Here is a 14,202-nt window from a genome sequence, read left to right as displayed (position 1 = left end):
ATAGTCATTGGGTTTTAGGTTAGACCAGAACCTACCTTCCAACCTGGTCATTTTTTTATTTTTTATTTTTATTACATATATAATATATTAAAAATAAAAAAATCCTAAAATCTAATCATTTTATTTTTATTAGATAGATAATATATTAAAAATAATAATATATAATCTTTATATATTAAAAGTGACTATCTAACATAAATTCTTAGTTTAAGAGAGTTTTTATTTTTTATTCCGTTAAATTTAACCCTACTGTTAACTCTGTCGTTAACTATTAAAAAATATAAATAAAGCGTCTAAAATATAAATTAAACATTAACTCAACTTGCGGCCGTGAACTACAATTCTGAGTAACCTTAATTTGTCGTTTCCGTCATTTCTGGGACTGTCAATTTTTTTGGCTTCATTCTTGCTATCGACTCTCTATATTATTTCTCAGTATTCATCATCCTAAAAATCGCAGTCATTCTTTTTAAAAAATTTAATAGGTAACAACTCTTAGTGGTGAGTTTTTCTTTCAATCGATAGTGAATGTTTCCACTTGAATCTAAATTTTTCAATCTAATAATTTTTGAATGTTTTTGTTTTTTGGTTTGATGAGCAGAGGAGAAAACTGACAAACAAGAGCCTCCCAAGGAGGAAGAGAAGAAGAAAGATGAGGAAGAGGCAAAACAGAGGTAAAAACTGTTGATCAAGAGGCTTCGAAGGTTGAAACAGAGAAAGAGAAAGAGAAGGATGTAGTTGTGGTGACCGAGGTTACTTCTGTGGATGACGATGGCACTAAGATTTTGGAAGCAATAGAAGAATTTGTTGTATCTGTAACCCCTGCCCTAGTCGACGAGGCAAGCTCATCAGCAAAAACAGAGGCGGAGGAACCGAAGAAGGAAGAAGAAAAGGAAGAACAAGAAGTGTAGCAGCAAAATGATAAAGATATGAGAAAAGCATATCTCTTTAAAGGTTCCTGAAAGATATCAGTCCCCTTTCTTTTTGTTGATGCTCTTATCCTTGCCTTTACTTTGTTATTTTTTTACTCATTGTTTTCTTTTGGGGTTACAGGTGAAAATACATTCTTTGAGTGACTACTGATATGATAATTATTTCTTCAATTTGCACAATATTTTCATATAACAAGACTATCCTTGAGTTTATGTACTTAGCGGATTTCATGAAAATAAAATGAGTTAAAGAAAATTATCTTACTGGAATACTTACTTTTATTTATTGATTATTGTTTCATTATACTAATAAGATTAGTCACTAAAGTATTACAAGATTAGAAACACCTCTTATAATTATCTTAAATTATAAATAAAAATGAAGAGTTTATTTTTGAAACTTTACACACTGTTTTTCTTTTTATTTTATTTATATATTAATTTCTTTTTAAAATGAGATTGTTTGTTTACTTAAAAATTTTAAAAAGTGCACTAAAATTATCAATCCTTTCAAAAAAAAATAAATTATAATATTTAAAAAATAAAACTAAAATATAACTAAGTATACGTGCAATTGCACACGTAACTTTAACCTAGTATATTATAAATATAGTTTGGAACTTGACTTTTGTATTTTAAATTAAAATTAAAACAATTTTATTTTATTTTAATCTAACGAATATAAATTATGGTGTTATAAGTTTATAACTTATATGATTAATTTAATATATAGAAAAAACTACATAAAATTTTATTTTTTTTAAAAAAAAAATTAACAAGTTGAGCAGGTCAACCCATTGACCTGGCCAACCCGCAAGCCCAAAACTTGCAAACCCGAAACCATTTCACGGGACGGGACCGAGTACAATTTTTTGAACCCGAAACCTATGAACTTGAAACTTGGTCAACCCGCCCGATATTCAGCCCTACTACAAATTATGACTAATGTATTATTATATTTTTAAAAAATTTCAGCCCGTTAAAACTAGTCTTCGAACTATTCACAATGGTATAAAGTGGTCTTTTTATTAGACTTTGTTATACATAACAAACAAAATGATGACATAGTTGTTCAAACAAATATCATGTCAGCGTCACATGTATAATAATTTGTAATTCAGTACGTCTTTCATCGAGCAGATCTAAGGATATTTTGAGTAGTTCTTGGTTTTGTTCGTGGTCATAGAATTCACGTCTGTGTGTCGCAATGTTAACTTCTACTAGTAACATGGTTTTCGAGCTGAATGCCAACGAAAATGGAGTATGTCCTGTTACTGTTTTCTCTGTAATTTGATGAGCCCAGAGTACCTGAGGTTGTTCATCTACCCATTTTCCCTTAGTCGCGCCAAGCTTCTTTTTATAGTATTTTTCAAGGTTTTATTAATAGCCTTGACTTGATCGTTGGCTTATGGTCTTGATACTGACGAGAAACTTTTAATAATCTTATCCCTTCTGCGGAATTTAGTGAACAAACCTCCATCAAACTGATTTATGTTGTCAGACACTATCTTTATGGGCTTTCCAAACCTGCAGATGATATTCTTAATCACAAAATCCATGACTTTTTTTTGAAGTAATTGAAACCAGTGGTTCAACTTCAGCCCATTTATTAAAGAAGTCGATTGCGACCACCACATACTTCGCACCTCCTTGCCCAATTGGTAAAGATCTAATTAAATCAATCCCCCATATAACAAATGGGTAAGGCGAGGTCATCATACGAAGTTCAATAAGGGGTATCCTTGGTATATGTGAAAACTGTTGGCACTTGTCGCATTTCTTGACAAATTTATGAGTGTCTTTGTTGATGGTAGCCAAAAATAACCCTATCGGATTATCTTCTTAGATAAGCTCTATCATCCAGCATGATCCCCACAAAAGCTCTCATGAATTTTTTTAATGATGTCAGTGGCTTATGATGGGAGTACACATCACAGTAAGGGCATGGAATACCCTCTCATGTAAAGTTTGTCATCAATAAGTGTGTATCTCGGGATCGCATACATGAATTTCCAAGCCTCACCTTAATATGTTGAAAATTTCCTATTCAGCAAGTATTTTATGATTGGAGTCATCCATGTGGGACTCGAATCTATCATTTTTATTTCTTGCTCCTCATCGTCGCAGATACTTGGCTCGCATAGTACCTTTACTAGAACTAAGTTGAGATTTTCTGACTCAAACTGTGATGCCAACTTTGCTAAGGCATCAGCGTTAGAGTTTTGTTCTCTTGAAACTTGTTCAATTTTAAAATAATCAAACTTCTCTAAGTTCTTCCAAACTTTCTCTAAGTATTTGGCCATCTTGGTGTCCTTTGCTTGGTATTCACCCAACACTTGATTCATAACTAGTTAAGAGTCACTAAAGCACTGAATTGCTTTGGCCTTTAAGGCTTCGACGATCCGTAATCCTACTAATAATCCCTCATACTCTGCCTTGTTATTTGATGCATTAAACTTGAACCTTAATGCATAATGAAATCTGAAGTGTTCATGATATACCATTATGATACTTGCTCCCGAGCCATTATCATTTGAAGCACCATCTACAAACAATTTCCAAACTACTTGATTTGTATCTTCTTTAATTGTTTCGTCAGATTTTATTCCTTCCACTAGGAAGTCTGCTAAAGCTTGACCTTTAATAGTAGCACGAGGATGTTATGTTATTTTAAATTGTCCTAATTCGATCGACCATTTTATTAATCTTCCCGATACATCAAGTTTTGATAATACCTATCACAAATGCTGATTTTGTTGGGTTTTATGCCCTAAATAAAACTCATTTCATATAATCAGATTTACTTATTAATAAAGATCAGAAATAACATTTTATGTTGCATGGTTCACATGATTTATTTCATGATTATATGTATATAATGTGTGAATTCTTTTTAAGTCCAGAACATATGAGTTTGTTAAAGATTATAGTGTTGTCAACACAGTGGAATATAATCTTTATTATATGTTCAAAAGTGTATTCCCTGATTTGTCAGAACACTGGATTTAGACTGACATGGTATAATCAGCGATAGGTATTCTTACACCTTGGAAAAGTATTATGTCCTTTCCAAGACATTGGCAAAGTTTACCAGTATCGGATGTATGGAGTATACATCGGAAGGGACCGATATTGAACTTTGATTAGATATATTAAAATTTACCGTAAATATCTATTCAATTCAATATCTCTAAGTTGATCCTAGATCACATGATCGAAATCCTGATATGGTTAGGCTCAATCTCAAGAGTGTTATTCGTGTTCTTTGATTTGTTAGTTAAGCCTAATTTTTGGTCAGGGCAATACATACATTTTGGGAACACGGTAGTGCAATTGAATGGGAGCGCTAACATAAATATGGAGTCTATAGCTTCTATCTGGCAAATAGAAGTAAAGGATGATTTCCTTCGAGCTTAACCAAACGAAGATAAATGGTGGAGATCTCATTTCACTTAGCTGAAATATCATTTATACAGGGTTAAGTGTTTTAAGGATAAAATACATTGAAGGTGTAGCGGTAACAGTAGTGCCTTTTCAATGTAGATCATCTATATAGAGGATCATTGATCATATTAGGGTTATAACAATGGATAACTAATGACGTGTCTATATCGTGGAACATATAGAGCGTTTCTATATGACTGAGAGTGCAATTCCAAGTTCTAAGTGTGGATTCAATGAGGAATTAATAAGTTAGGGAATTTACTTGGTAAATTCGGTTCGACTTATTGGAAGCTCGGTTATATAGACCCATGGTCCCCATACTAGTTGAGACCATACTACTTGTAAGAATCAGTTAATTGATTTTAATTAATCGATTATAATTCTAAAAGTTAGACTATGTCTACTTTATGAATTCTCACAGTTTAAGGATGAAATCGTAAAGAAAAGGGTTTCTAGGTTTAATTATTAATTGAGAGACTTTGCATGTCTAATTAATAATTATTTTAAATGACAATATTATTTAATAATCTATTTTAGTTATTAAATAATTAGTTTTGGCATTTAAATGATTAGAATTGGAAAAGTGGCATTTTTGGAGAAATAGAAATAAAATTGAGGAAACTGCAAAATTCAAGTGAGGCCCATTTCACCCTATGGCCGGCCACATGGTTTGAGTTTCCCAATTATTATTTTCAATTTTTAATTGCCATGTAATTGCTAATCAAAGCCTAGCAATAATAGGAAATTGGTGGATCACACTAAATAAGGCAGTTAATCAATTACACAGTAAAAGAGAAAACTGTTTATTTGAAAAGTTGTGCTCTCCCTTTTCCCTATATAAAACAACCCTTGTTCTCTTCTCTTGCATATCTTTGTATGGATCATAAGCCACGAAATTCAAGAGAGAAAAAGAGAGAAAATTTTGAAATCTTGTGAGATGAGTAGTGCCCACACACATCAAGTGGTATCTCAATCATAGTATGTAAGACTATGGAATTTCTGCATCAAAGAAGGAGAAAAGAAGATCCAAGTTCAGATCTTGGTGATGCTCTGCTACAGAAAGGAATCAAGGGCTAGAGATCTGAACGGAATGAGTCATATTATTCCGATGCACCCACTGTAAGGTTTTCTAACTTTATATGTGTTTATTTTCATTGTTTTAGAATTCATATTAGGTTGTTAATTCAACATTCTTGTTAGTAAATCTAGATCCTAGTAAAATAATTTCCAAAAACTGGCACCAGAGCCATGGTAATGATTTACTTTCATGTAATATGAATTAAAACGATGATTTGCATGTTTCTGTGTTGATTTGGATGGTTTCATGTTGGTTTATGTGCTTATGTGATGAATGTTGATGTTGTACAGTTTCGTTTTCTATGAAAAATATTTTTTCGATTTTTGAAAATATTTTATTTGGATTCCTTGTGAAAAATTGAGCAATTTTTGTTTTTACGAAACTCGATTCCAATAAAAATTGAGAAAGATATGAATTTTGGAAGATTGGAAATCATGGTTCTTTGCGTACGGCTATCCTCATGATTCCCCACAAATTGCGAATTTTTGAGGTTTTTTCCCCAAAAATCTAATTTTTTCATGGGATTGTTTCCCAAAATTTATTTTTCCAATTTTAAATATTTCTAAATTGAAATGTTTCCAATTTTAAATATTTTCAATTTGGAATTTTTTCCAATTTTAAATATTTCTATTTTGGAATATTTCTAATTTTAAATATTTCTTATTATGGTCAGATTTAAAAATTTGTTAACTTCTTTAATATTTATTTGTTATTTAATTATAAGATTGAATATTTTGATATTTAAGATATTTTAAATTAAAAGATAACTTTGTCTTTTTATTTACACTACTACAAAAAAGATATTTAGCAACACTTATTTAACAACACTTGATAAAAAAAAGTATTATTAATTTATTTACTTTTATAATAGGATACACTTAAAATTAAAGTGTTGCCAAAGAATTCATATATTTAAAGTCCTAACATTTTAAAACAAATAATAATAAACAATAGTAACACTTATAAAAAAGCGTTTTCATTGATAATAAAAAATAATCATAGGTAACTCTTTCTAAATAAGTGTTGCAATATATAATTTTTATTTATACATATTGATCTGAATTTAAAAAAAAAAATGTTAGTGGAGTATAACTTCTTTCAGTTATATACCATTCGTAAAATATGAGCTCAATAAATAACTATCCATTTCTTTCTCTAAACTACCATTAACATTAAGAAATCCTCCAAATTAAAGAACTCCAGCAAAGTATCTAATCTACGTCATATTTCTTATGTATTCACTATTATATATTTAGACATGTTTATCTTGTAATTCAAACGCAATCAATGCTTTCACTTTCAAGCTAGATGAATCTCTTTTAATTCAAATTTGTTGTACGTTTAATAAATTAACAATGTTTGGGCAATTTAAGGTAGTTTTTTATATTCCTATTTGTTTTTAGTTCATTATTTCATTGAATTTTGTTTTTTGTGTGATTGTGTTCTTGCTTTATATAATAGTGTAATTGTTTTCTATGAGCAGATTAATTGTGCGTAGAGAAACTATAATCTTAATCATATGTATATATATGTATATAAATCGAGCCATGCACTTTTTAAATTTGTTTTCTTACATTCTGGGTATTATAGAGTTACGGTTATTAAATGTTCTTGGCATATTATTATTAATGGAGTATAAAATTTGATAATTTAAATCAATATTTATTTTAGAAAAATTAATATTTTTTATAATTTAAAAAAAAAATATGGCAACGTTTTTTTAACTAGTGTTGTTATATATGTGTATTAAGTAGTATATCATATAGTAACACTTTTAAAAACGTTGTTTTATGTCTAAACTTTTGGTAACACTCTAGGAGGCAACACTTGTAAAAGTGTTACCTTTTAATTTTGTTAAGTTAAAAAAAAGTGTTGCTAAACATCTTTTTTGTAGTAGTGTTAAAATATTATATTAAAATTATCTTATATGACAAATTAAATAATTAATAAATTTGAAATTAACATAGATATTTTTATAGAGATACTTACCATAATGTTTTTCAAATTCAAAAATTTGTTATTTTGTTAAATATTTAATTATTTATAAATTATAAGTATAAAAATGATATTTTTTCTATATATATATCATTTTTTACTTATTAGAAATTTATAAATCATATCTTAAATATTTAAATAACATAGATATTTTTGTAGAGATTTGAATATTGCTTAATTTGAGATATTTTGACATATAATTATGGTAATTATTATTCATTTATTATTTTATTCCTAAAATAATAATTATCTAACCAAATCTATTTTAAAATTGGTTTATGTTTTTTTTTTAAATTATAAGATCTGAAAGTGATATTGAAGATTCTTTCCTTTCAAATCATTGATCTTATTATATATTTAATTTAATTTGATTCAAATAAACCTAGATATTTTAAAATTAGTTTTCTTTATTTGGTTAGTTTAAGAATAATAATTTAATTATATTAATATCTTATTTCACATCTGTTACATGGACAATGTTAGTTTATTTATATTGTTTATTCAAAAACTCTTTTTAACAAACTTATTATTTCTCTGATTTAAATTGGTATGATTAACTTGTTGACAGATCCAATGATCTAATTTTAATCATAGTCCAATTGTCAATAGATCTTATGAATAATTTGTAACAGGTAAATTTTGTACTTCTTTCATCTGTGTAAACCTAGTAACATGATAGGGCCCATCCAAATCATTTGACCTGTGTGAGCCTATATGTTTGCTTTTGGGCTTAGATGCATATAGGAAGCCCATTTAAGTTTTACTAAGTAAATTGACTAGGTTGCTAAAATAAATTTTGACATGAGGAAATTTATTTAGGTCCAATTAGATTTGGGCTTATTCAATGAATAACAATTGTTTATTTTAAGGTTAAATTCCTCTCTTTTGGGCCTTGTGTGAGAGTTGGGGGTCATAGAAGTGGGTACGACATACCGAACCCAGCTCCCCCTCACATGAACTACCCCAATTGTGAAGGCCCATTTGCCTTATTTAATTAATTGTATTAGGTTAATTATATTAGTCTAAACTAATTAAAATTGAATTAGCAACATAATTAACTTTTAAAATATATGAAATTTATTTTTCATTGTAATATTTTAAAGTTAATTTTAGAAAAACACTTAGTCAATGATATATTCTAGATAGTTATTTCTAGTACTAATTATTACTTCTAATATTAAATAGGAAAATATCATTGATTGTGAAATTAATTGTCTTATAATTAATTTTGGTAAAATCTAAGTTTAGAATATTTTCCTAGTATTAAACTAGAATTAATGATTAAGTTTCCTCTTTACTTAATTATTTATTTCTTGAATTTAATACATTTAATTAAATTGAAAATTTCAATATCTAAGTTGATTTTCATCATGATACTTTAATATTGTTATTTTCATGTTATTTAATTAAAGTTGAAAATTATCTTAAGTTTGGAATTTTTATTCAGAATAACTTAAATCTGAATAATTTTCAAAATATATTTTATTTTTATTTTATTAATCATTTCCCAAAATTTCGAAATTACATTTCTTTAATGTAAAAATTTCGAATTTTATTTGAAAAATAGATTAAAGTTGAAAATTATTTATTTAATTTTGGACCAACTTAAATCATTGATTTTTTCACTTAATGATTAATTAAAATAAATGAACTAAAATATATTATAATTAGAAATTGGATTAATTAGTTAATGAAAGTCTAGATAGATATTATCTGTTTTGCTTAAAGTATTTTTCTAGTGTATTTAATTAAATAGAAAATTAATGTTTAAGTTGATTTTTAATCATGATACTTAAATATTTGAAATTTTTCTTAGATATTTAATTAAATAGGAAAATTATATTTTTTGTTGAAAATTAATTTTTATTAATTTTGGGCCAACATAAAATTAGAGTAATTTTCCATGATTTATTTTTATTTTATTTTAAAGCATTTTCGAAAATGCAATATATATTTATAGAAAATTAAATTTGAGTTGTAAATTAATTTAAATTAATTTTGAAACAACTTAAATTGAATAATTTTCTAAATATTTATGGGAATTATTACTAAGATGGAAATAATTCACGTTATTTATCCATCTAAGTATAATTTATAAATATTAAATTAAAATTTATATTTAGAATTTTTCATTCTAAATTGAAAATTTTAATTAAATATTTATTTAAAATAAATGGATTAAAATAAATATTAGAAGAAAATACACCCTTCATTAAATAATGAGCTTTATTATTAGGATATTCGATCTCCATTGTTGGTTTTACATAGCTATTGTTTTAGTGAGTAATCCTCCCTAATGGAGGAACGTTCATTAGCAAGTTAGCACCGTTTAATCTCGAAAGATAAGTAATCTTGTAAGTTTTTTATATAGTTTATGCTCACCCTAATGGTGGCAACTGTATAAGACTTGCAAGAATATGAAACAATGGTGGAAGCTCATAAGATAGAATAGCCTTGACTCTCGCCTAAACGGGACAACGCGGATTCAAATCTTGATCGAATAAAAGGTTGCTAGAATGTTTGACATTTTAGATGAGCTGACAACTCTATTCAATGAATGGTAGCTTTGACTCTCGCCTAAATGGGACACTGATATCAGTTTGTTGAAAACCTTGGAAATTATTTAGGATTGTATGTTTTAGTATTTTCACTTATCATTCCTACTTGCTATGTGCTTCATAATTTCTGAATTGTGTATGAATTTGTATTGAACCATGTTATTTTCTGTTATTAAATTGTAGTTTAATTTTGAATCTTCATCATTAGTCTAACTTGATTTGTTTTTCTAATGAGATAAATCCCTAATGGATTTTCACCATTAGACTAACATAATAGTGTTAGATCTCGAAAGATAAATATTGTATATGCAACATCTAGCTGTTCATCAATTGATGACACCTTAGACTAGTGTTTTACAATATGAAACAAGAAGATTGTATAAATAAGATTACTTTGACTCTCGCTAATCGGAGCATCGTTGGATTCTTATTTAAAACAAAATTATCCTAATTCCTCTTAGCTTATTCATTTCGAATTAGCTTAATGACATATCATTGGATGAATGGTCTATAAATCATATAAAGTCATATTTTCTCTTAAGAAATTAGATGACACATATGATTATATTCCCGGAATTCTATCCCAAAATGATATAAATCCTCAATCTTAGAAATCTCCTACTTGTATAGGCAAATCATAGAGTTAGATTAGTAGTGGTGGTCCAAGAAAGAATTACTAATTACACAGTTACACTTTCACAAGTGTTTCATAACCATTTTCTTTCAATGGATTCAAACTGTATGAGTTTAGTATTCTGTGACCAGAATCCACTTGCACTATTCTAAGAACTCTTTGATGTAACTTAAGTCATCAAAAGATACAACCACATATTTTATAAATCTATGGCATTTGTATCTTGTTCATAGTGGTTTTAACAAGATCATTCTCTGCAAAGAGTTAATATTCATATATCCACTGAAAGTAAGTTCATCTCATTCGCAGATGGATGTACATTCAGGGGTGGATATGAGTTTTCGTTGTATTCTTAAAACGATCACTCTAGATTTTACCTTACGCAAAAGAAATTTGAAATGTTTGAAAAATTTCATGAATTTCTAGAAATGGTAAGTGGTTAAAGATCTTGCGAACTGATAGGGGTGGAGAAAAAGTTAGTAGATATGCAGTTCAAAGATCATTAATTTGATTTTGAATTATATCCAAACTTACCTCCCCAGAAAAGCCAGTTGCATATTGATGATTAGTTACTAGTCGTTGCCTAAATCCTTCTATGGAAATAAAATTTCAGAATGATGCAATGGTTGTATACTTAATGTAAATCATTACTAGATTCATGGATGACCTAATCGAAATCTAAAGAAAAGCTAGAACTGCTAACCCTGGTTTGCATGTTTGTTAGCTATTCTAAGTGATTAGGGGTGGACCATCCCATAGTCATTAGACAAGAATGTGTTTGTTTAAACAAATACTACTTTTCTAAGAAAATGACTAAGTCTGAAAATAAAGTAGCAAATAAAGGAGATATTTTTTTTCTTGATTCCAAAAGTGTTCTATCATCTTATTTTACAAGATGATTCCACTGCCTCTGTTGTCTTAACACAACTGAAGAGGTCTATACCATTTAGTTTTCTTTGACATAGTTCACGGTACCTTGTTGTAGTGGGAGAGTTTCTAGGAACTTCACCTTCTCATGACTTGGAAGATACTAGTGATTAAAATCCATTGTGAGTTTAAACAAGTAATGGATTGTCAAGATAAGAAACTAAGAAGAAAGCCAATAGAACTATGGTTTGATCCATTCACATGGAGTAACCTAAAGTTTTCTATTACAAGGACATGAAAGGAAATTTTCGTTAATGAGTCTATTCAATGGACTTAACAAAACTTCCTGTTCCTAGTATTGTAGGTTTGAGTTTATATAAACCTATGGCTTGTGGTATACCTGGTAATTACTTACTCTAATGCAAGCATGAGATGCTGAAGCATTTTTATTTCCAATGGCAATCTGTAGAAGCTTCACAACTTCTTATATATAGATTTTATTTATCTAAGGAAAAGTCTCAACTATTCCAGAAAAGATAAAGCCATGAAAGAATTTCTTGAATCAACAGTGAGAGGTCTCAGATATGCTTTAGTATGCCTTAGACCAGACACCTGCTGTTGAGTGGGAGTAATGAGTAAGTATCAGACTAATCCAGGAGAAGAACATTGGAAGACAATCAAGTAAATCTTAAGATTAAGAAGAGGAACTATATGTTAGTCAATAAGAGTGTGTTTGAAACTCTTAGACTACACCACATCAGATTTCGAGACTTGCCTGTGTGCTAGAAAGTCTGCTGATGAGATGGTGATTACTTTGGGGGTGGAGTAGTGATTTTGGAGAAGTGTAAAAACCTATCTGAAATCTCTTGGTCTACCAGAAAGATACTGAATGTTAAAAGTTGCAGGAAAGATACTTATTCAGTCTAAGGAAAGTTCTATACTTTTGTGGCACCGTTCCAATTTGCCTTAACTACTAGGGTTACTTCCTGAATAACCAAGAAGTAGTTGCCCAAAAGTATAGAATCCAGTATCCCAAGAGAGTAGACATATAGAGAGGAATTTCACATTATCAAGGATTTTGTGATTAATGAAGAGTAATGGTGGAGAAGAGGTTGTGTTTAATTCAACCTGTCAGATCCTATTACGAGGAGTTTACTACTATTACACTTGATTGGTATATCAAGGTGTTAATGATTATTTGAAATGCACTTTTTGTTTTATATTAGTGCAAGTGGGAGTTTGTTGGGTTTTATGCCCTAAATAAAACTCATTTCATATAATCAGATTTACTTATTAATAAAGATCAGAAATAACATTTTATGTTGCATGGTTCACATGATTTATTTCATGATTATATGTATATAATGTATGAATTCTTTTTAAGTCCAGAACATATGAGTTTGTTAAAGATTATAGTGTTGTCAACACAGTGGAATATAATCTTTATTATATGTTCAAAAGTGTATTCCCTGATTTGTCAAAACACTGGATTTAGACTGACATGGTATAATCAGCGATAGGTATTCTTACACCTTGGAAAAGTGTTATGTCCTTTCCAGGACATTGGCAAAGTTTACCAGTATCGGATGTATGGAGTATACATCGGAAGGGACTGATATTGAACTTTGATTAGATATATTAAAATTTACCGTAAATATCTATTCAATTCAATATCTCTAAGTTGATCCTAGATCACATGATCGAAATCCTGATATGGTTAGGCTCAATCTCAAGAGTGTTATTCGTGTTCTTTGATTTGTTAGTTAAGCCTAATTTTTGGTCAGGGCAATACATACATTTTGGGAACACGATAGTGCAATTGAATGGGAGCGCTAACATAAATATGGAGTCTATAGCTTCTATCTGGCAAATAGAAGTAAAGGATGATTTCCTTCGAGCTTAACCAAACGAAGATAAATGGTGGAGATCTCATTTCACTTAGCTGAAATATCATTTATACAGGGTTAAGTGTTTTAAGGATAAAATACAGTGAAGGTGTAGCGGTAACAGTAGTGCCTTTTCAATGTAGATCATCTATATAGAGGATCATTGATCACATTAGGGTTATAACAATGGATAACTAATGACGTGTCTATATCGTGGAACATATAGAGCGTTTCTATATGACTGAGAGTGCAATTCCAAGTTCTAAGTGTGGATTCAATGAGAAATTAATAAGTTAGGGAATTTACTTGGTAAATTCGGTTCGACTTATTGGAAGCTCGGTTATATAGACCCATGGTCCCCATACTAGTTGAGACCATACTACTTGTAAGAATCAGTTAATTGATTTTAATTAATCAATTATAATTCTAAAAGTTAGACTATGTCTACTTTATGAATTCTCACAGTTTAAGGATGAAATCGTAAAGAAAAGGGTTTCTAGGTTTAATTATTAATTGAGAGACTTTGCATGTCTAATTAATAATTATTTTAAATGACAATATTATTTAATATAATATTATTTTCAATTTTTAATTGTCATGTAATTGCTAATCAAAGCCTAGCAATAATAGGAAAGTGGTGGATCACACTAAATAAGACAGTTAATCAATTACACAGTAAAAGAGGAAACTGTTTATTTGGAAAGTTGTGTTCTTCCTTTTCCCTATATAAAGCAACCCTTGTTCTCTTCTCTTGCATGTCTTTGTATGGATCATAAGCCACGAAATTCAAGAGAGAAAAAGAGAGAAA

The sequence above is a fragment of the Cannabis sativa genome, chromosome 9 (assembly GCF_029168945.1).
Source record: "Cannabis sativa cultivar Pink pepper isolate KNU-18-1 chromosome 9, ASM2916894v1, whole genome shotgun sequence".
In the NCBI taxonomy this organism is placed as follows: Eukaryota; Viridiplantae; Streptophyta; class Magnoliopsida; order Rosales; family Cannabaceae; genus Cannabis; species Cannabis sativa.
Note: the sequence above shows the minus strand (reverse complement) of the source record.